Genomic DNA, 21,708 nt, shown 5'->3' with positions numbered 1-21,708 from the left:
AATCTCATTACATTTTGGTTAATTTTACACCTTGTATAATTCCTTTATGGAAGTTTCATTCTGATTAAATTGAAAATACATCCTGAATATCTCATATATGGTATAGACATGCTGTATATTCACATATAGAAAAACTTGGTAGGGAACACACAACATCATTACATGTTATATATGATGTTATTGATAAAGAATGTCTGAGATTACTAATTTTAACATTTTGGAAATATTGGTTAAGGTATAAATGACTATAAGTTTTCAAAAATACAATATCATCTATATGTGTGTATATATAGATATATGTATATATATTACCACTTAAAATTATGCTAATTTACCAACAGATAAATCTTGAATGATCAAAGAAAATCACACAATTTTATCAGAGTTCAGAACTAAACAATATTAATTAATGCTTTCAAATGAAGTATTTTATGATTTAAACATCATAATTATGCTTTTTACTCTCACCACGTTTTTTTCTAATTATCTGACGAGTTAGCAAACATCACATTGTAAAGTATCTATTGGTACCAAATTACAGAATATATCAATGGTTACTTTGCTTCTATTAAACATTCAAATAGAATAAACAAAAATAAATGTTCCATATTACTAACATACATTTCAATGTATGAAGATTAATAATTAAAATTTATACCTAATTAATTCAATAATGAATAAGTTTCTGAAATAGAAAGCACCAGGCTTTTTCATGAGAAGAAAGCAGTAAAACAACAATAAAAAACAAACAACAAAAAAAAACACAGAAAAATAAGCTCATATTCAAATGAAAATGTATGAATGAACAGGAAATATAATTTTTATTTTGCAAAATCTGTTGTCAACAGTGACAAAATTTAATGTTATAATTATTAACTAGTAATTTTGTTTTAAGTGCGTTCTACCATTCTCAATTAATTTTTATCCTTTAGCAATATTATGTTTAGCAATGATTTTATAAACATATTACAAATAAATAATATATTTAGCAATATAATGCTATGATTTTCAATGTACTTGATAAAATAATTATTATTAAAATATTAGTGTCACATGAGCTTTTCAGAATATCAAGACAAATTAAAATTAGAGATGGAATATTTTCTGTACATTAGTCAATCATCTTTGTATTCTTCTTACTGTTATTTATTACTGTTATGTAAAGGCTCACTAGTATTAAATTAATTGTGGTGACTATATTCTAAAATAATTGGTCAGTGAGAGATCTTTCATTCCATCCCACCTCTCAGAAGGTGCTTCTAGGTCTCAGGTAGGGGGCAGGATGAAAGCCAGGAAGCTCCCTCATTGGCTCTTTCCCACTAATAATTTTTTCTGTCCCTTCCCCTTCCCCAAACACGGGATGGGGGATTGCACTGAAAAGACTCAGAATAGAGAGTAGAATAACCTGTTACTTGGTCTAAAGCTGCAGAACAGTGAAGATACAGATGGTACACCTTCATCTTACTTGTTTTTGGAGACCTGTCTCAGGGACAATGGATACTTAGAGGACTGACAAAAGACACCAAGGTAGAGAAGGAGGCGGGGGGGTGGAGGGTTCCTCCTGCAAATACACAGTACCTCTACATTGGTAACTACGCCCAGATTTTATTTGCCCTAATATAATAGCTAGTCCTCATGCCTCTCCTATGGCTAATATGGATTTTAGTTCTTTCCAGCAGCTTCTTAATGTACTGATCCAAAGGTGGCAGCCCCAGTAACTGTCTTACTCCAACTTTTTCATAATCCTATTATTAGACCTACCATCCCCATTAAAGTTACGTATTTATCCCCAAGTGGGCTTTAAGGGCAAAGACAACATCTCATTTGAGTCCCCAGGGAATAGAACTGGATAGAAATTACTGTAAGCACACAATAAATACCCTTGGTTAAATTGATGAATCAATGAATTCCTTTTGACCTTCAAGTAAATAGACCAAGGAGCTCTACAGAGAAGCTCATTGGCCCAAAGGAAACATAAAATATAAAAATCTAATTGACTTAAACATTTCATGTAGGCCAGAACCGTTACAAACTTTAAAAACACTGCTGTAAATTAATTGTTTCTGAATGTGGTACTGCACCTAAAAGCTACACCACTGTGTTGGTAGTTTTCAACATAATCTCAAGCAGGTAAATTTAATTAAATCATAAATTGTTTTACCATTTCAAATTTGATCATGACCAAAACATACCTACAGTAAGGACTTTGATACCAGATAACTAAAATGGTTACAAATTAGTAATTTTTGTTTTTCACAATTAATATAGAACATGGATTTTTTTTTGTTTTGTTTGTTTTTAATTAAAGCTTATTGGGGTGACAATTGTTAGTAAAGTTACATAGTTTCTAGGTGTACAATTCTGTAATACATCATTTTTTATATCACATTGTGGGTTCACCACCCAGAGTCAGTTCTCCTTTCATCACCATATATTTGACCCCATTTACCCTCATTTCCCACCCCCCTTCCCACCTACCCACTAAACTATTGTCTGTGTCTATGAGTTTTTGTTTCTTCATTTGTTTGTCTTGTCTTTTTGTTGTTTTCAGTTTTGTATACCACATATCTATGAAATCGTATGGTTCTCAACTTTTTCTGTCTGACTTATTTCACCTAGCATAAAATGTGGAAATTTAACTCATCTTTTCTGAATAGTTTGATACATGGATATGACTATAATTTCCCCCCAAGAATTTTAAACTGAAAGAAAGGAGGTTACTACCTGAGGATTAAATACTGAAATCTTGAAAAAGACAGATGTAATTTCATATTTATATGAGTAAACCAATGTGTCATAAAATGTAATTGAAACTTTTGAAAATACCCAAAACTTGAAGTAACATTTTAAATTACTCTCAAGAAATTATGATGCACTAAGTAGACAGTCTATCATTTTTTGTTACATTTGTGTAAGATTATATAAAATATAACAATATTAGAGAATAAGGCAACAAATATCAAAAAAATATTTTGACTTATTCTCTTTCTCTCTCGTCTATCACTTTAACCTCTCCTTTCCAGTGTTTATGTATGTTTATTTTCCCTGAATTAAACAAAAGAGAAGCAGACAATTCAACCTCTTAAACCTATGTCCCCTGATCTTTCTCTTTCCTTTACTTACACTTGTTGCAAGAAATATTTACAATCAATTTAATTAAATATTGAGAACCTACTTTGCTTCAATAGCTGCTGTAGGCCTTGACACTTAATTATTTAAAGACACGAAAGTATACAGCTTATATTCTAGTGGGGGAAGTAAAGAATAATGCACACAATAAATAATCATACAGTATATTAAAATGCAAAAATTGCAACAAAGTATAAATAATAGGGTGTTTTGTGACAGCAGGTCGCAATTTGCAATAAGGAAGTCACATCGGTTTTATAAAGGTGCAATATTTGAATAAATAGTTCTAAGATATGAGACGCTCAGCTGTGTTCGTATCTTTGGGAAAAACATTTCAGGCAAAGAGAACCACTTGAACAAAGGCTGAAAGCAGGATTAAAGTGGAATGAATCATAAGAGTAGAAAAAATTGAGTAGGGTGAAAGCAAAATAAGATAATGTAGGGCCCTGTGAGCCTCGTAAGGTCTTTAGCTTTTGTTTTGAATGAAATAGCTCTTGGACTGTTTTAAACAGAGCAGTTACTCGATTTAATTGCATTTGAATATGGTGAGGCTAAGCACTGTGTTGGAGCAATGGTAGAATAAGAGAGGCCAATAAGAAAGGTTTGGACAGTAATATACACAGATATGGTTACCAAGAGCATCCTGGTAGCACTGAGGGGATGAGAAGTGGTCAGATTCTGGAATTATTTTGAAGGTAGAAAAAACAGAATTTGTGGATTTATTGGGTGTTATAAATCAGAGAACAAGGAGAATCAGGATGAACCAAGGCATTTTGTCCTCTGAGCAGCAATTAGGATAAAGTCTCTATCAATCATGATGTGGAAAATTATGGCAAGACAGATTTGGGGTAGAAGATGATGAATTCATTTCTTGATAAGTTAATTTGGAAATGTAAAACAGAAAGTTGAAATCAAATGTGTAAAATTCTGGGCTTGCATTGGAATTAGAGATTGTTAGAAAAATGAATATTGGAATATAAATATTGTTGAACAATTAGATGAGGTTCCCCTAACATTATTTCTCATTCCTTTCCTACAAGTAGGTCTCACCCTACTGAGATCACCCTGTCCCCATAATCCCTACATTCTGTGTAGCTCGTTAACATTATCTTGGTCCCTGTGTTCAGGCATCAGGTTAACTTCCAGGCAGCTTCCACAGCTCGACACGTTGTCCTTTTTCAAACCTTCTCCTTCCCTGATGTCTGAGACTACAAACAACTCTCCAGTGTTCTCTTTTACCTGCTGGCTGCTCATTCCTATTCTTTCGTGCTGTATATTAATGTTTTCCCATTGTCCAACTATCGGTCTTTCCCACTGAACTACCCAGGCATCTGTTTCTTCTCACGTGATATACTCTTACTTGGTAATTTTATTAGTCTGGATCCTTGATTGCAAGCAAGGTTTTGCAGATTTTGATTATTATAAGCAAACAATGATTATATTAGCCTCACACCATGAATAGGAGGCTAAAGAAGATGGAGGGCTAGCCAAAGAAACATCTTATTCCATCAATCTTCTGTCTTACTCTATCAATATTCCATGTTGGCATTCCTCACTCAAGATTCAAAAATCTGTGAGCTACTGATTCACCAAGCTTATGTTGTATGTTTGTCCCTTAGTGTGTGTGTGTGTGTGTGTGTGTGTGTGTGTGTGTAACAGGTTGTTACAAGTAGTGAATAGACGGATATGGCTTAAAAGCTTTCAAGGCAGATTGTTACTTTTAAGACTTTCTTCGATGTCTTAAAATGGTTGAGCAGGCTTCTCACTTGCTGTCTTCTGCCTAACTCATCACTTTCTGTGTCTCATCTACCCATTGCCTCCCCATTCTTTGCTTCAGTCACACTGGACCTCTTTCAGCTCTTCTGAGCTAACATGCATTGCTTTTAACATGCATTGATGTTACACACCACATGGCCAAATTGTATTTAACCTCTTCTCTTTCAATGGCGTTGTTGTTTTATCCTGTGGAAAGCAATCCTGGACACTGTCCCTCTCCCAACATCTAAGTCAAGGGTGTCCAAACTTTTTTCAACGTTTTTCACCAAGGGCCATATGCGGTAAAATACACAAACAGCCGGGCCACTCACTCGAGGTGAAGTACGTATTGCATCACCTGGTTTATTTAAGTAAACGAAATATATTTTTGGAATTTGCTGCGGGCCAATAAAAAATGGGTCACGAGCCACAGTTGGCCCGCGGGCCGCAGTTTGGACACCGCTGGTCTAAGTGGATATCCCCTCAGCTGTCACGAAAATCTGAATTTTTTTCCATATTAGAACACTTCATAAGGCTTAGATATGTTCTAATTGCTTATTTTTCCCGTTAGAATTTTGAAAGCTAGACCATGCTTATTGTATTTACCACTATATCCTCATCACATAAAATTCTAGACGTGAAATGTTTATTGGCTAAACATACATTCTGGAAGATTACCTTGGTCAGGGAAGTATGAACTCTTTCTTTTAGAATAGATGCATCTATGTTGTTTTTTTTTTAATTATATAGGTAACTCGTGTAGCTCTGAATCACTTTTTTTTCCAAGGATAACCATCATATTATAATGTGGTGACCCAATTAGCTTTCTTATTTAGAGCCAGAGAAGGCATTAATACATGCATCAGCGTTCTGTTCTACTCAGCATTGCCATTTTTTAAATATACTGAATTAGAATTATTTTAATTAGGATGTATAAAAAGTCACACACTAATAATAATAATAATAATAATAATAATAATAATAATAATAATAAGATGATAAAAATAGCAGTGACAACGATATCTTACTGAGTACTGTGTGCTTAGAAGAATTTAATCCTTTAATTAAATCATGTACTTGTCACATACAGCTAGAAAATAGGGACTAAAGTCTTCCCATGTGACAGCTGAAGAAAGCGAGGTGCAGAAGAGATAAATATTGTAACTCACCGGGGTTGCAGAGTAGGTGTCAGAGTTGATATTTGGAGAGGCAGTCTGGTTCCACAGCTCATGGTCATAACCCACTTCAGGTTCTGAAACAATGGAGAAAGTGAGATCAAGATCAACAAATTAGCTTTATAATATGGAATCAGGAATTGTAGCTTGGCCTGAGGCAGAACTGGGACTGAACCATCACAGACTCCCTGCAAGTTCTCCTTCTTTGCTACGGTCTTTCTGAAAAAGCACAAACTGTCCTACTGGACCAGACAAAACAAGGAAAGAATCAACTGCTTAATTTAAACAAAAATACCCCAGTGATGACTTTTATTGTTTATTTCACTGTCGGATTCCTGGACTCAACTGGCCAATGATTACACCTAGTACAGCATTTTATAAGGTCTAATAAGTTAACTAACTCCACTGCGGTGTAGCATTCCTGTCTCTTGTGAAAGTGACAAAGTCATAAACCCTTTACATTCCGCTGAATTGCAAATGAACATTGCTGCTTTCTGCTAAGTTGTTACTTGTGAAATATTAATCACGACCTACTACTGCTTCTCTAACCTAACTGTGCACTGGAATTACAATGAAGATTAAAAAAGAAGTGCAGATGCTTAGACACCCCCATGGGACTACTGGATCAGAATCTAGAGTTAAAGAGCTCTGTCTGCACTTGATTCTCAAGTGTCGCCAGCATTGAGAATGACTGCTTTAAACAACCAAGACTGTGAGCATATATTTCAAAAAATCTTAGAACAAAGATGCTATTGGTAAAGTGTTTCTTGTTACTAAGAAAAGCTATAGGTTAAATAAAACCAGAAAAAAAAAGTGTAACCTGTATATATACCAGAAAACAGTTTTATTAATTAGGTATGAGAAGGCTTGGTATGTGTGTTTGAAAAATGAACCTGGCTGAAGGATCCTAGATTAGTCAGAGGAATGACTAAAAGAATTTAGCACAATTATATTTTCTATCTACATAGAAATTAGAATCCCAAATGTAGTTTTGATCAAGTCAGATTTGAGATTTTCGAAGTATAAATTCAACAATAGTCTCTCATGTAAATGTTAGTTTGTATCCAAGGGTGGATACAAAATATGCAGGGCAAGAATATATATTTAGTTGTTCTCTGCTCTTCTTTCCTTCCCGAATGCCCCTTTTCAGCTATTAGGGCCCTCTCTCAGTTTTGAATAAGCTATCATAATAGTTTACTTCTCAAAAGTAAAACAAAAATTACATTATAAATATAATTATAAAAACATAAATCTTAGTTTTATCTACTTTCGTTATTATTCCAGCTTTGTATTAAATCAACTTACATTTTTAGGTTTTTCAAACACTTGGAGCAAACTCCTCTTATTCAGTTAAAAAGGTATTCTCACCATTATTTTCCTTTGCCCTATATTTCTTTAAAAACTTTTTTCCTGAAAGCCAATGCAACCGTGATGCTATATATTAAGGTGTTATGGCTAGCATCAAGACTTTTTTTTATCATATTCATATCATTTCTTCTGACTTTAAATAAATGTCCTTCTAATCTTTATTATCTATATATTTACATTTTTATCAACTAACATTTTACACTGTGTTTGTGCTAATACATGTGTTCTTTCACTTGTGATGGGAGGAAACTTACTTATAACTACAAATCTAATAAATTTAATAAAATAAAAAATTCAATTATAAAAGTACACACAGTGAGGATAATACATTATTTATTTTTGTGTCTGTGATGGTTAGCTTAGATCATATAAAAATTCTGAGTGTTTATCATGTAGATATATAAGTATACATGAGAGATGCAAGGCACAAAAATAATTACTAAAAAAAAAAACTCACACACACACACACACACACACACACACACATACACACACACATTTCTCATTCTTTCCTTTCAGGACCAAGAATCAATGAGATTCTGTGACTTTTTCACACCATAAAATCAGGGAAGGATGAGGCTAACTTTTTGTCATTTCACATTACTGAGTATCAGTTTCTTTGTAAACTGCTGAGTTAAAGACATATCCTCTCTTCCTCAAGAGAGATTGAGTTTTGTGATGATATTGAAGGAAATTTTATATATATATAATTTTAAAGTTGCTCTAAACATGTGTATTGTGTATCCATAATTAATATTATTCTGAAAAATAAGAAGCCCTGCTACGTTAATTGATCTTGTAAAAATCAGAATAAGTTTGGCCACATCTTCCATACCATTTATCTCGTAGGAAATGCATCCACCTTGGGGACTACTTGGATTATTCTACCCCACTGATTGATGTAAGTATCTTGGCAGAAGGATTGGGGAAAGCCCTTTTAGTCTCCCATCTACAACAATGACTGTAGTTCTCTTGCTTCTATGCTAAGAGTAATCATAGGAGTGCCAGCCATCCTTTTAAGATGACAATTTTAATGTCATCCACACTCCCAAAGCATACCAGAAAATAATGTCTTGCAATAATGTGATTATTGTAAAAAAAAGAAAAAAATGCTTGTGTGTTCTTTGTAAAATGTAGAAGATCCTTTAATGAATGTTTATAAATAGTTTTTCACTTCTTCAAAAGTTGTTCAAGTTTATGCTTACCATGCTATATAACTGAACATCTAAAATAATTTCATGTGTTTGAACCAAGTAAATGCTTGCTGGTTTATGAACAGAAGACCAGGGTACTGGAATGCTGTAATTCAAATCTGACAGCTTTGTTGACCTACTATTTTTAAAAGTTTAGAAATATGTTTGTTGTAAATCACAACTAGGAACTGCCTAGTTTGTCATAAGAGAAGCAATGATCACTTAAGTTTCATTTTTTGATTCAATTGTTTATTATGGGAGTTTGTTTATGAAGAATTTTTAGTGTTTATAATTCCTTGAGTCTTTTTTGTCTATTGATGTGGGTGACAGTAGAAAATTAGTGACGACTAAGACAAGATTAACTAAAGAAAGGCATTAGACATTTATAGGTTCAATATTTCTTTTAACTGTTTATAAATTTATTTGGATATGCCTGAAAACACACCCACACATACTTTCCCAAGTAAAATAGAGCACACATTTAATTACATTATTCATTTATAGGTATGTTTCAAAGATATTCATCACTACTTTAGATACTTTATCAATCTGATCTCATATAACCATGTCATTAATCTTACTCTTTTATATTTATGAAATTCACTTGCTTATCACTTGGAAATTTTAAAGCTAACTTAAATATTTTCTTATACATACATTTGAAGTATTTGCAGCCTGTTTTAAACACTAATTTAATATTTTATGGGATGAAAATTTTAACAAAAAGAACCATTTAAAATGAACTTATTCATAAATGCTACCAAATGCTATTCAAAGATTTAATACCTAGCTTTCTCAAACTCTTCCAAAAAATTGAAGATGAGGTAATGCTTCCAATCTCATTTAAGGAGGCCAGCATTACTCTAGTACCAAAACCAGAGAAGGACACCACACACACACACACACACACACACACACACACACACACACAGTGCAGTCCAGTACCCATGAAGAACATAGATGCAAAAGTCCTCAATAAAGTATTAGCAAACTGAATTCAATGATAATTTAAAATAATCATAAACCCTGATCAAATGGAATTTATTCCAGGGTTTCAAGGACAGTTCAACATTCTAAAATCTATCAATATGATGCACCACATTAACAAAATAAAAGATAAAAATCCTATGATCATCATAACTTTAGGAAAAGTATTTGACAAAATTCAACATCCATTTATAGCAAAAAGCTCTCCACATAGTGGGTATAGAGGGAACATATCTCAACATAATAAAGACCATATATGACAAGCCCACAGCTAACATTACACTCAATAATAAAAAGCTAGAACCTTGTCCTGTAAGATCAGGAACAACACAAGGATGCCCACTCTTGACAGTTTGGAAGCCGTAACTAGATTAGTGATTAGGCAAGTAAAAAAAAAAAAAAAATATATATATATATATCAATAAAATTCATCCAAAGTGAAAAGAAAAGAGTAAAACTCTCACTATTTGTGGATGACAGACTTTTATATAGAAAATTGCAAAGACACCACCAAAAAACTTTTACTAATAATGAAAGAATTCCGTAAAGTTGCAGGATACAAAATTAAAATGCACAAAGGAGTTCTGGTTTTATACACTAACAACAAACCATCAGAAAGTCTAATTAAGAAAACCATTCCATTTATAATTACATCAAAAAAATAAAATACCTAGGAATAACTTTAACAAAGGAAGCGAAAGACCTGTACACTGAAAACTATAGGATATTGATGAAAGAAACTGAAGAAAACACAAATAAATGAAAGCCATTCTGTAGTTATGGATTAGAAGAACTAATTTTGCTAAAATGTACATATTACCCAAAGTGATCTATCGATTCAATATGATTCCCTTCAAAATTCCAATGGCATTTTTCAGAGAAATAGAACAACCGATCCTAAATTGTGCATGAAATCCCCCAAAGCATCAAATATTCAAAGTGTTCTTTGATAAAAAAAAGAACAAAGTTAGAGACATTACACGCCCTGATTTCAAAATATATTACAAAATTATAGTAATCAAAACAGTATGGTATTGGCATAAAAACAGGCATATAAATTAATGGAATGGAATTGAAAGCCTAGATATAAACCCATGCATATATGGTCAATTCATTTACCACAAAGAGGTAAGAAAATACAATGGGGAAAGGACAGTCTCCTCAATAAATGTTTTTGGGGAAACTGGACAACCACATGCAAGAGAATCAAATTTGATCACAGTCTTACAACCTACACACAAGTTAACTTAAAATGGGTTAAAGACATAAATGTAAGACCTAAAACCATAAAACTCCTAGAAGAAAACAAGTGGTAAACTCCTTGACACTGATGTTGGTAATGATTTTGAGTGTGTGTGTGTGTGTGTGTGTGTCTGTGTGTGTGTCTGTGTGTGTGTGTGATCTGACTCCAGAAGCAAAAGGAACAAAAGTAAAGATAAAGTGACACTCCATCAAAATAAAATTTTCTGTGCAGCAAAGAAAACCATCCACAGAATGAAAATACAACATACTGAATGGGGAAAAATACAAATCTTATTTCTGATAAGGGGCCACTATTCAAAATGTATAATGAATTCATACAAGTGAATAGCAAAAAGACAAACAATCCAATTTTTCAAAAGAGCAGAGGATCTGAATAGACATTTTCCAAAGATACAGAGATGGCCAATAGGCACATGAAAAGAGACTCAGCATCACTAATCATCAGGGAAATACAAATCAAAACCTCAATGACATATCACCTCATACCTGCTAGAATGGCTATCACCAAAATGATAAGAAATAATAATTGTTGGAAAGGATATGGAGAAAAGGGAACCCTCACTCAGTGTTTGAGGGAATGCAAATTGGTGCAGCCACTATGAAAAACAGTATAGAGGTCTCTCAAAAAATAAAAAATAAAAATAGAACTAGCATGTTATCCAGCAATTTTATTTCTGGGTATTGTCCTAAGAAAGCAAAAACACTAATTTGAAAAGATATATGACCCCTATGTTCATTGCAGCATCATTCACTGTAACCAAGACATGGAAGCAACCTAACTGTCCATCAATAGAGTATTGAATAGAGGAGATGTGGTATACGTGTACCATGGATTATTGCTCAGCCATACAAAGAGAATACAATCTTGTAATTTGCAACAACATGGATGGACTTTGAGAATATTATGTGAAGTAAGTCAGATAAAGAAAGACAGCTACCATATGATTCCAGGATATATTGAATCCAAAATTTAAAAAAAGCAACAAGAAAAAAATCAAATTCATAAATAGAGAAAAAATTGGTGGTTGCCAGAGGGCAGAGAGGTTGAGTGGAGAAGGAAATGGGTGAAGGGGGTCAAGAGGTACAAACCCCAGTTATAAAATAAATAAGTCATAGGGACGTAATGTACAGCATGGTGACTATCTATACTCAATGATATTGTATTGCATGTTTGAAAGTTGCTAAGAGAGTAAACCTTAAAGATTCTCATCATAAGATAAAACAATTTTGTAAATTTTTATGGTAACAGATGGTGACTAGACTTGCTGTGGTGGTCGTTTTGTAGGTATACAGATATCGAATCATTATCCTGCATACCTGAAATAATATGTTATATTCCAGTTATGCCTCAATTAAAAAACATCTTCTTCAGGCACAGAGAAAGAGTGTTCACATGTCTGTAACTATCCACGGAGCTCCCCACTGGCAGAGTGATGTGATCATTTAGAAGTTCACTTACTGAGTGCGTTTAAGCCAGAACAGCTCACTCAGCAGGTCCAATCTTACACAGAACTGGCACAGCCTGATATCCATCAGCAGGATCTCTGTCTAACTCTCTGTAACAGCAGCCCTTCTGTCACTCTACAGTTAAAGAGGCTATCAAATAAAGTCCATATGCATATTTAAATATTTAAGATGCTATTTTGCTGGTATAATTCCCCTTATTCTGTTACAAATACTTGTATTTTATAAAAATCAGAACATTGTAAAAGCAACTATTGTTTTATCTTTGAAGTGATAAAATAATAGCGAAACGTTCTTAGATTGCTAGGTAAAATATTATAAATCATCTAGGTTGATTTTAAGATGTCATCATGTTAATATATTTATACACACTTAACCAAACAGAATGTTGTTTCTATTCAAAGTAAGTACTAAGCATGTAATAATGGTGATGTAATAGTAAGCATACAATTATAGAAATATATATATATATATATATGAAGAAAACCCGAAGCAAATATAGATTTGTAACAGTAGTATGTATAAATTTAAAATTGATTCTTTAATGTAAGTAAAATATACTTTCATAAAATTACACATTTTAGGGCAATGACATTGTTGACTGTAAGTATTCAGTTATTTGACTAAACGTAAGGATAAAATAAGTAGCTATCAGTAAAAATCAAATGGAGGCATGCAAGTTAGCAAACTCAGAAACATACATGCAAAATAATTATGTATACATAATTATGTTCATGTATTTGCCATATTTTGGATTGAATTTCCATATATGAGTATTCTAACATAGGGTTTAATCAACAATGTTGTCTTTTATGGGGCCTAGATCACACCAGTTTACACATTTTTTTATTCCTCTGAAATACTCTAGCTACCAAGAAATCTTTCACATAGATTCCACAAAATATTCTAGTTGCTTTAATTTTCAAAAACCAGCTAGTTAATGTTATATATTTATAAAATTGTCTATATATGTTAGTCTTTCCAATATATTAATAGGCTCAATAAGCTCTAATAATATAAGGAGCAGGACGTGTATAGAAATTTGTAAACATGAATTCTCCATCATATTCTGCTAAAACAGGAACTTCTGTTGTAAATGGGAATACAAATTGTTCACATTTTTAGAAAAAATAGACTTTGTCTCTAACTAACAATTACACTGCTAGAAATTAAGCCACCGATATATCCGGAAAGATACACAGGCATACATGTAATAAGATTTCATTGTTTGTATTTGTATTGGAGTGAGGTGTGATCTTTAATCAACAAATGTTAATTAACAGAAGACTGTTTTTAAATTTTGTTACATTCATACAACACATTACTCTGGAAATGTTGAAAATAATGAGGTAGTATAGTACAAATGTGGGGCGGTCATAGGAAGTATATTATAAAAATAATATAAATAGGTAAAATATTTTTCTGGAAAGATAAGCAAAAATGTTTGTGATCATATATGTGGGGAGAAATATTAGTAAGAAAAAGCTGTGGGGTGACTTTAATCTTCATTTTGTATTTTAATGGATTGGTTGGCTATTCTTACCTTTCACGTGCATGAAAACTATGACTTTTTAATCTCCAGAGTGATTATGAGGACTAATAGTTTTGAAAATATTCTTGCTTGTATGGAGGAGACAAGCTAAGTCTCGAGAGAACAAGGTCACGTGTGGATGGGAAAGTAACATTTAGAATAGAATGCAAAGACCTGGCCACCCTTTATGTGGGCCATTTCTCAGGAAATTGCTTGTGGTGTGAAATCTTAATGTAGTGCCTGAACTCCAGACAAAGAGCAGGTTTATAATAAAAAAGTAATAGATTACCTCAGCTCACACTGTTTCTCTCCTATGATATAATGCTGTGTGTGTGCAGTCCTGCATCTCAACACACCTGCATTGCCCTTTGGGATGTTGGAGAGATTGGGGAAAAAGCACACATGAGAAATTCTTGCTACTCTTCTGCCATGACTAGTAAAGTTATTTATCTTGGAATTTATCTTAGATCCCGGTGTGTTGTGTCTTATGTCAGCATCCATTAATAATTACTGACTTGCTTCTTAGTTTGTAATTGAAGTAAATCCTAGACTTTTCAAAGTTCTGTGTAATGATGGATAGATAGTATTTGTTATCAAAAATAATTGAGAGCTAAATGCTGGAAGTTTGGACACATGGTTATAGCTAATTCAGCTTTATTTAATGAAGTACATATTTAGTTTATTTAGTATTTGTTTAATAAAGAATATATTTATTGAAACAAAAAGAACAGTTTTTATTAATTTTTACTAATCCAAAATTAGAATGGGAAAACTTTAACAGCATGCTAGAGACACCTTTAGAAATTACTGAAAGCAGTAGAAATACAATGTACAAAAATTCAATTTCACATTATTATGTTAATATGAGTCACCAGTTGCAACAATAGCCTCAATTTCTTCTTTAAATGTTAAAAAGTAATTAATTAGGAAAGCAAACATCTGAATTCAGAGTTCTCTAAGGTTTCTGCCAATGGTGAAATTCATGAATTGAAATGATAATCGACATTTTGTGTGAAAATGGTTACATTTATTTTTCTAATCTCTAAAATTATGTTTCTCAAAGATAGTGACTTTTTCAATCTTCATAATCATTTTCCCTAAGCAGTAGTACTAAAAGGTTAAGCAAGGGAATTCTTTCTTATATGTAAATATATATAAATAGATGAGAAAATAGGAGATTAAAGTTTTCAAGCTTCTAAAGATGACTCAGAAATTTCATAAGAGGCAAACTAAGTTTACAGCACTTTTTTTTTTTTTTTTTTAATAAAATCAATGTATGCTTTGGAGTAGCATCTGTATTCCATTGATTGTTGAATGCTGTCATCTCCCAGGTCAGTCAAACTCGAAACCTACTGACCATCTTGACTCATTCTTCTTAATCATCCTGAACAGCTACTTAATCAAAAGTCCTACTTCTTCTACCTCCTCAACATCTATCAATCTTATTTCTTGCATTCCCAGTATCACTGTGGTGCTGCTGGTGCTCATCTTCCCTCAAAAAAGGGAGGAAATAATGAAATAACCTCCTCTAGTCCAGCCTACTTCAAAATCCCTACAACGTGACTCTTCTCAGGGTAATACAATGTAAAGTTACAAATGCAGGAAAAAATGCTTCCTAAGTAGAAATCACTAGAATTCAATGGAAAAAATGGTTTGTGCGTTTCAAAAATAGTATTGAAAATTTAAATGTAACATAGAAACATCCTCTAATAAGTTATACTACACTGTTAGTGAATTTCCAATGAGATACCTATATATCTATAGGAAATTTTGGAAATTATTTAATATTCAATTATGCTACATATAATTGACTATATATAATTATTATTATATATATTCACATTATATATAATATACATAATATTATATATAAAACAATGTTAATACTAATGATAATATTAAAATATTAATATGAAATATTAATAATGTTCAATTATTTAATATACAGGTGAGTACTTAATTATTTTATAAATGAACTGCAAGTGATAAGAGGGCATTATCTCCAACATACTCAAGAACTTTCTTTAAGGTTAACAAAATTTGTTTATATGGAAACAACTAATCAAATAATTTTAAGCAATTGTTTAGGTACACAAAAACCCTAAGCAAGCCTCCTTTCCATTTTGGGTTTAATAAAATGCAAAAATAACTACAAGTCTAATTATTACATATATAATGGAAAATTGATTGGGGCGGGGAGGAATAATTCTTGAAAAGTATTCCTTAACAATTTGGTGAAACAAGGATATCATTCAAATGGAGAAGCTGGTGAAATACTACTAGTACGCCAAAAACAACCAAAGCTCCCAAAGGCTGTCAAGCAGGGAAAGAAAAATTAAGCTGTGCTATTTTTAATTAAATAATTTACATTATTTAAAAATGTTAACATTATTTAAATTCACTGAACTTGAATGTATAAAATAAAAAAGAAACATGTTCAATTATATCAAGTATTTTCAATATAGTAGTACATTTTTTTCAATTTTTTGGGGTGACATTGGTTAGTTAAATTATATAGGTTTCAAGTGTACATTTCTATAATTCATCATCTATATATCGCATTGTTTGTTCACTACGCAGAGTCAGTTCTCCTTCCATCACCATATATTTGACCCCCTTAGCTTTCTTCTACCATCCTCCTTTCCACTTACCCTCTGGTAACCACTAAACTGTTGTCCGTATTAGTACATTAATTTAAAGCAGCTTGCTATGAATACATATGGAATAGACATACTAGTTTAAACACTGATTTGTTCTTCTTACCTATAAAACTTTCAGGTAAATTAGAAAGATGTATTTAAAATATGTTTATATTATTGTTTTCCCCATTTTTCCTTTTTCTTTTAAAATCAAGAATTGCAGTGCAACATTTGGCCCCGCATAATGCCCTAAATCTCAGGTTGTGGAGTTCACATTTCTCATTTAATGGTGTGAATATAACTGCTATACATGACTTCGCCATCTCTAGAATCATAACACAGCTGTCTGAATTCTCCCTATGGTGGTAAGTAGCTGTCTTTCCGAATCAGCTCTTATCACTGATGGTGCTGACCTCAGCTTTGCATTGATTTGGCCATCATTAGATGAAGAAAACCTCTATTATCTGCTGTCTCACCCATTAGCATGAGTTTTTAAAATATTTTCCACAGTATCAGTGGCAAATCATTTCATTCTCTGAAGAATCATTTAACTTGACAGAAAGAATTTCAGAACACAATACGGCAATAAATGGATTCCCAGTTTGCAACTACATTTTTAAAAGAGCGAGCACTTCCTTTGATTGACGTTATCCTCTTATAGCAAAATAATTAGTGTAGTCACTATGTTGAAAAATGTGTGTTTTATAAAAGATATTTAATAAAGAAGCATACTTAATTACTAGAAATAATTTCCATGAATATTATTTTAGCTCCATCTCAGTGTCTTATAACATATTACTGGCTATTATTATTGCTGTCATTAATATTTCAATTTACATATGATAAAAATCACTTTTTTGAGGTATAATTATTTGTAGTTTTACATGCAAGGATTCTAATAACCACAACCACAAACAATTAACAGAACAAGTCAAACACCATAAATAATTATTTTATGCTGCTTCTATATTTTTGCCTTTTTCTAGCATGACAAATAGGTAAAATTATAAAGTATGTCACCTTTTGAATCTGGATTCTTTCACTTAGTAGAATGCCCTTGAGAATTTGTCATATCATGGCTATACTCTGGTTATACTCCACTGAGTGATGTAACGCAGCTTGTTTTTCCATTCCCTCATTAATGGATAGCTAGATTATTTCCAGGTTTTGGCAAGTATCAATAATGTCACTCTAAAACATTTATGTTTAGGTTTTTATGAACATAAGTTTTCTTTAGGATAAATACCTAGAAGAAATGCAAATCCTAGGTGATTCAATAAGATTTTTAAGTTTAAAAGAAGTATTCACACCATATTTCAGAGAAACTGTATTATTTTGCATTCCCATCATTAATGCATGTTTCTTTTGCTTTGCATCCTTGCTAGTGTTTTTTAATCCATTTTAATAGGTGTCTAATGGTGTCTTGTTAAAAATAATGGTATTTATTAATTGGCATTTTTCTAATGACTAAATGACTAATGACGATGATCTTTTTTTTTTCTTTTCCCATTTGCTTATTTGCTTTCTATTCATCTTCTTGATGAAGTGTCCCTTCAAAAATTGTTTGCCTATATACATTGTCAAGTTGCTGGCTTTTTTTTTTATTGCTGTGTTATGAGAGTTCTTTATATATTCTGGACACAGTCCTTTTCCTGATATTCGATATTGAATTTGCAAATATTTTCACTAGTCTGTAATTTGCTTTTTTATCCTCTTAAAAGTGACCTTCACAAAACAAGAGTTTTTGATTTTGGTGGTCTTATTTATTGACTTTTATTTTATGGATTGAACTTTGGGTGGCATATCTATGAACTCCGTTTAATCCACAGTCATAAAGATATTTTCCAACACTTATCCTTGGCTAATGTCAAGTCAAATAATTTTTCTTTATTTTAGTACGGGGAAATCTGGATTGTTTTGACTGCTAGTGGCCTAAATGACAGATGACATTTCTGATGTGTTTGGGAGTGGGTCAGAGCACGGGTGCAGGTATTTGAGTCACCCGGGTCTCTGCGTCGAAGGTTCCTAAAAGTTCCTTCTGAAAGGCCAAGCTACCAGAGTTCTTCGTAATTTGCATATGGATGCTATGAGGACTATCTCGTTCGTGGAGATTCATAACGCATATGTAAAAGTAGAGTAAAAATTGTGGCAGAAAAAATATGTTTTGATTCAATATTTAACATATTAGGATAATGACTGGTCAGGTTATCTATAATTTGATGGAAAATTGATAATGCCTATTAACAAATAATCTAAAGGTTGTCACATTAGAAAAATAAAAGACAAGTTTTGATTTGACCCACTATTACCAGACTCACTTAATTTTGTTTACTAAAATTTTTTTCCCACACTGAATTCTTCTTTTTTGAAATTTTTTATTGGGGAATCTTGGGGAACAGTGTGTTTCTCCAGGACTCATCAGCTCCAAGTCAAGTCATTGTTTTCAATCTAGTTATGGAGGGGACAGCTCACTGGCTCATGTGGGAATCAAAACAGCGACTTGAGTGTTATGAGCACTGCGCTCTTACCTACTGAGCCAACCGGCCGTCCCCACACTGCATTCTTGACTGTACCTTAAGAACGGAACTTTGCCTATATTCTTCCTTCTTTTCTCTTATACTGCTGCCTCTAAGCATGGGCCTGGCATATTTCAGGTACTACATAAATGATTTAAGTGCTTAACAAATGATCAGATATAAAGTAAACCTTTTAAACATCTTATGTATTCTCTCATTGTTTACTTTTCTTAAAAATAAAACCAAAAAAAGACTCTTCTGTTGCTGGTTAGATATTTAAAAAGGTTTTATTTGGAAGCATTTCAAACATTTACAAAATAGTACATGAAAGAAATATAATTAATTCCTATTTACCTGTCAGAAAGCTTCAACAATTACCAGCTCATTACTATTCTGCCATACCAATTCTTCCCTCTCCAGTTATTAAATAAATGCCAGACATCATATCTTTTCATCCGTAAATAATTCACAAGGTATTTACAAAAGATAGATCTCCCATTTAAAATTATAACCACATTATCATCACATTCAAAAAACAATTCCTTAATATCATAAAAATTAGAGGTAGTGTTCAAATTTCCCTCATTCTCTCTCTCTCTCTCTCTCTCTCTCTCTCTCTCTCTCTCTCTCTCTCTCTCTAAGAATTTTAAAGAGCAGTTTTAGGTTTACAATAAAATTGAGAGGAAAGAAAAGAGATTTTCTATATAGTCTGCTCTCACCCATGCATTGCCTCCTCCGTTATCAACATCACTCACCAGAATTTTTAAAAAGACTCTTTTTAAAAGAAATTCTGTTTAAAATAGGAACTAGAGAATTTGAGTCACCACTGTGACCTGAACTGTGATGATGAGATTGCTAGAATAACACTAGCTTGCTAAACACTTCAACAGTCTTTTAAATTCTCTGAGTGACTTATCTTACAGTTTTATTATACTCTCTAACATCCCACCAGTTTGTCATTTTGAAGAAGAAAAGGGTGCCAGCCTAGAAAACTAATATTTTTTCCCCTCCAATTACAGCTAATTTTATAGGTGATTTGGTTTGTTTATTAATCTGTAAAACAGGTGGTTTAGACTAAGTCATTGTTACGGTTCTTACAATGCCAAGCATTTATAAGGTTTGATGCTCCTTATTTACTTGGCAAACAAATTCCTGTTAATGAATAAAAAATGATTTCAAAGTATAACATATTAGTGCAATGACTGCTGACCAATGGGGTATAGTAGTCCTACCTTATGGGCGGTTTCACTTTCTGAGGTTTCAGTTACCACAGTCCACTGAGGTCCGAAAATAATAAATGGACAATTCCAGAAATATACAGTTCTTACATTTTCAATTGTGCACCATTCTGAGTCATGTGATAAAATCCTGCTCTGTCCCGCCTGGGATGTGAGTCCTCCCTTTGTCCAGCGTAACCACTCTGTACACGCTTTTGCCTCATAGTCACTTACCAGCCTTCTCTGTGATCAGATCGACTGACTAGGGCAGTATCGCGGTGCCTGAGTTGAAGTACCCCTTATTTTATTTCATAAGGGTCCCTAAGTGTGAGAGTAGTGACGCCAGCAATTCAGGAAGGCCAAAGAGAAGGTGCAGGGGGCTTGCTGAGCAGCCTGAGGTCAGCAGCAGCCTCATGCTGCATCACCACGCCTAAGTCCTTCACCTCCTGTCACCTGGTCACTAGGTCTTTTATCATCTCACATGAAAAAGGGTGAGAACCGTACAATAAGGTACTTGAGAGAGAAAGAGAGAAAGAGACAGAGAGAAAGAGACAGAGAGAGAGGGGGAGAGAGAGAGAGAGAGAGAGAGAGAGAGAGAGAGAGAGAGAGAGAGAGACAGAGAGACAGAGACCATAGTCACGTGACTTTTATTACATTACATTGCTGCAATTGTTCCTTTTTATTATTGTTTATTTCAGTTAATCTCTTACTGTGCCTAATTTATAAATTTGTAGTTTTTCATAGGTGTGTATGCATAGGAAAAAAACATAGTGGACATAGGGTTCAGTGCTATCTGTGGCTTCAGGGACCCACTGGGACGATATCTGCTGTGATAAGGGCAGATGACTATGTTTATTATGGAGAAAACTAAGATGATATCGTGGAAATAAAATAATCTTTGGAATTAATCAAATATAAACGGAATCCCCTATTTGCGTCTTAGTAGCCACAAGGTCTTGGATAAGTTTATTAAGGTTTTGAGGATTTATATACTCCATATATGAAATGGAGACGATGAGATATAAATTGTATTGGCTTTCGCTATAATAAAACAATGTTAGTTTTCTTACAGTGCATTTGCCTGCCATTAGTGTAATGTAAGTTGTTGTGCATGATAATAGATCCCAGTAAGTATTTTAATGTGAGCTAAAACCCTGCTTTCCAGGTATGTTGCTCCCCGCTGTGGTAGTTGCTAAGGTGCCCAGATTTACATAAGATTTATCCATATAGTTCTTGGCCTCTAGGAGCCAGTGATTTCCTTTTACCCTCACCTCCATAAATGCTAGGATGTTTATGGTGGTCCTCCTTTTGAGCTCTGTAACTACAACCATGCACAGACCGATCAGAAAATATGTCCATGTTCACCAGAGAAACATTCTAGAAGCATATCTTTGCTTCACCACATTTTGTCATATTTACCTTTTCCACAGTTCACTTTTTCTTTACTCTGAGGACAAACACAGTGCTGCTA

This window comes from Rhinolophus ferrumequinum, chromosome 18 (assembly GCF_004115265.2).
Source record: "Rhinolophus ferrumequinum isolate MPI-CBG mRhiFer1 chromosome 18, mRhiFer1_v1.p, whole genome shotgun sequence".
NCBI classification, from domain to species: Eukaryota; Metazoa; Chordata; class Mammalia; order Chiroptera; family Rhinolophidae; genus Rhinolophus; species Rhinolophus ferrumequinum.
This window is presented reverse-complemented; position numbering follows the sequence as displayed.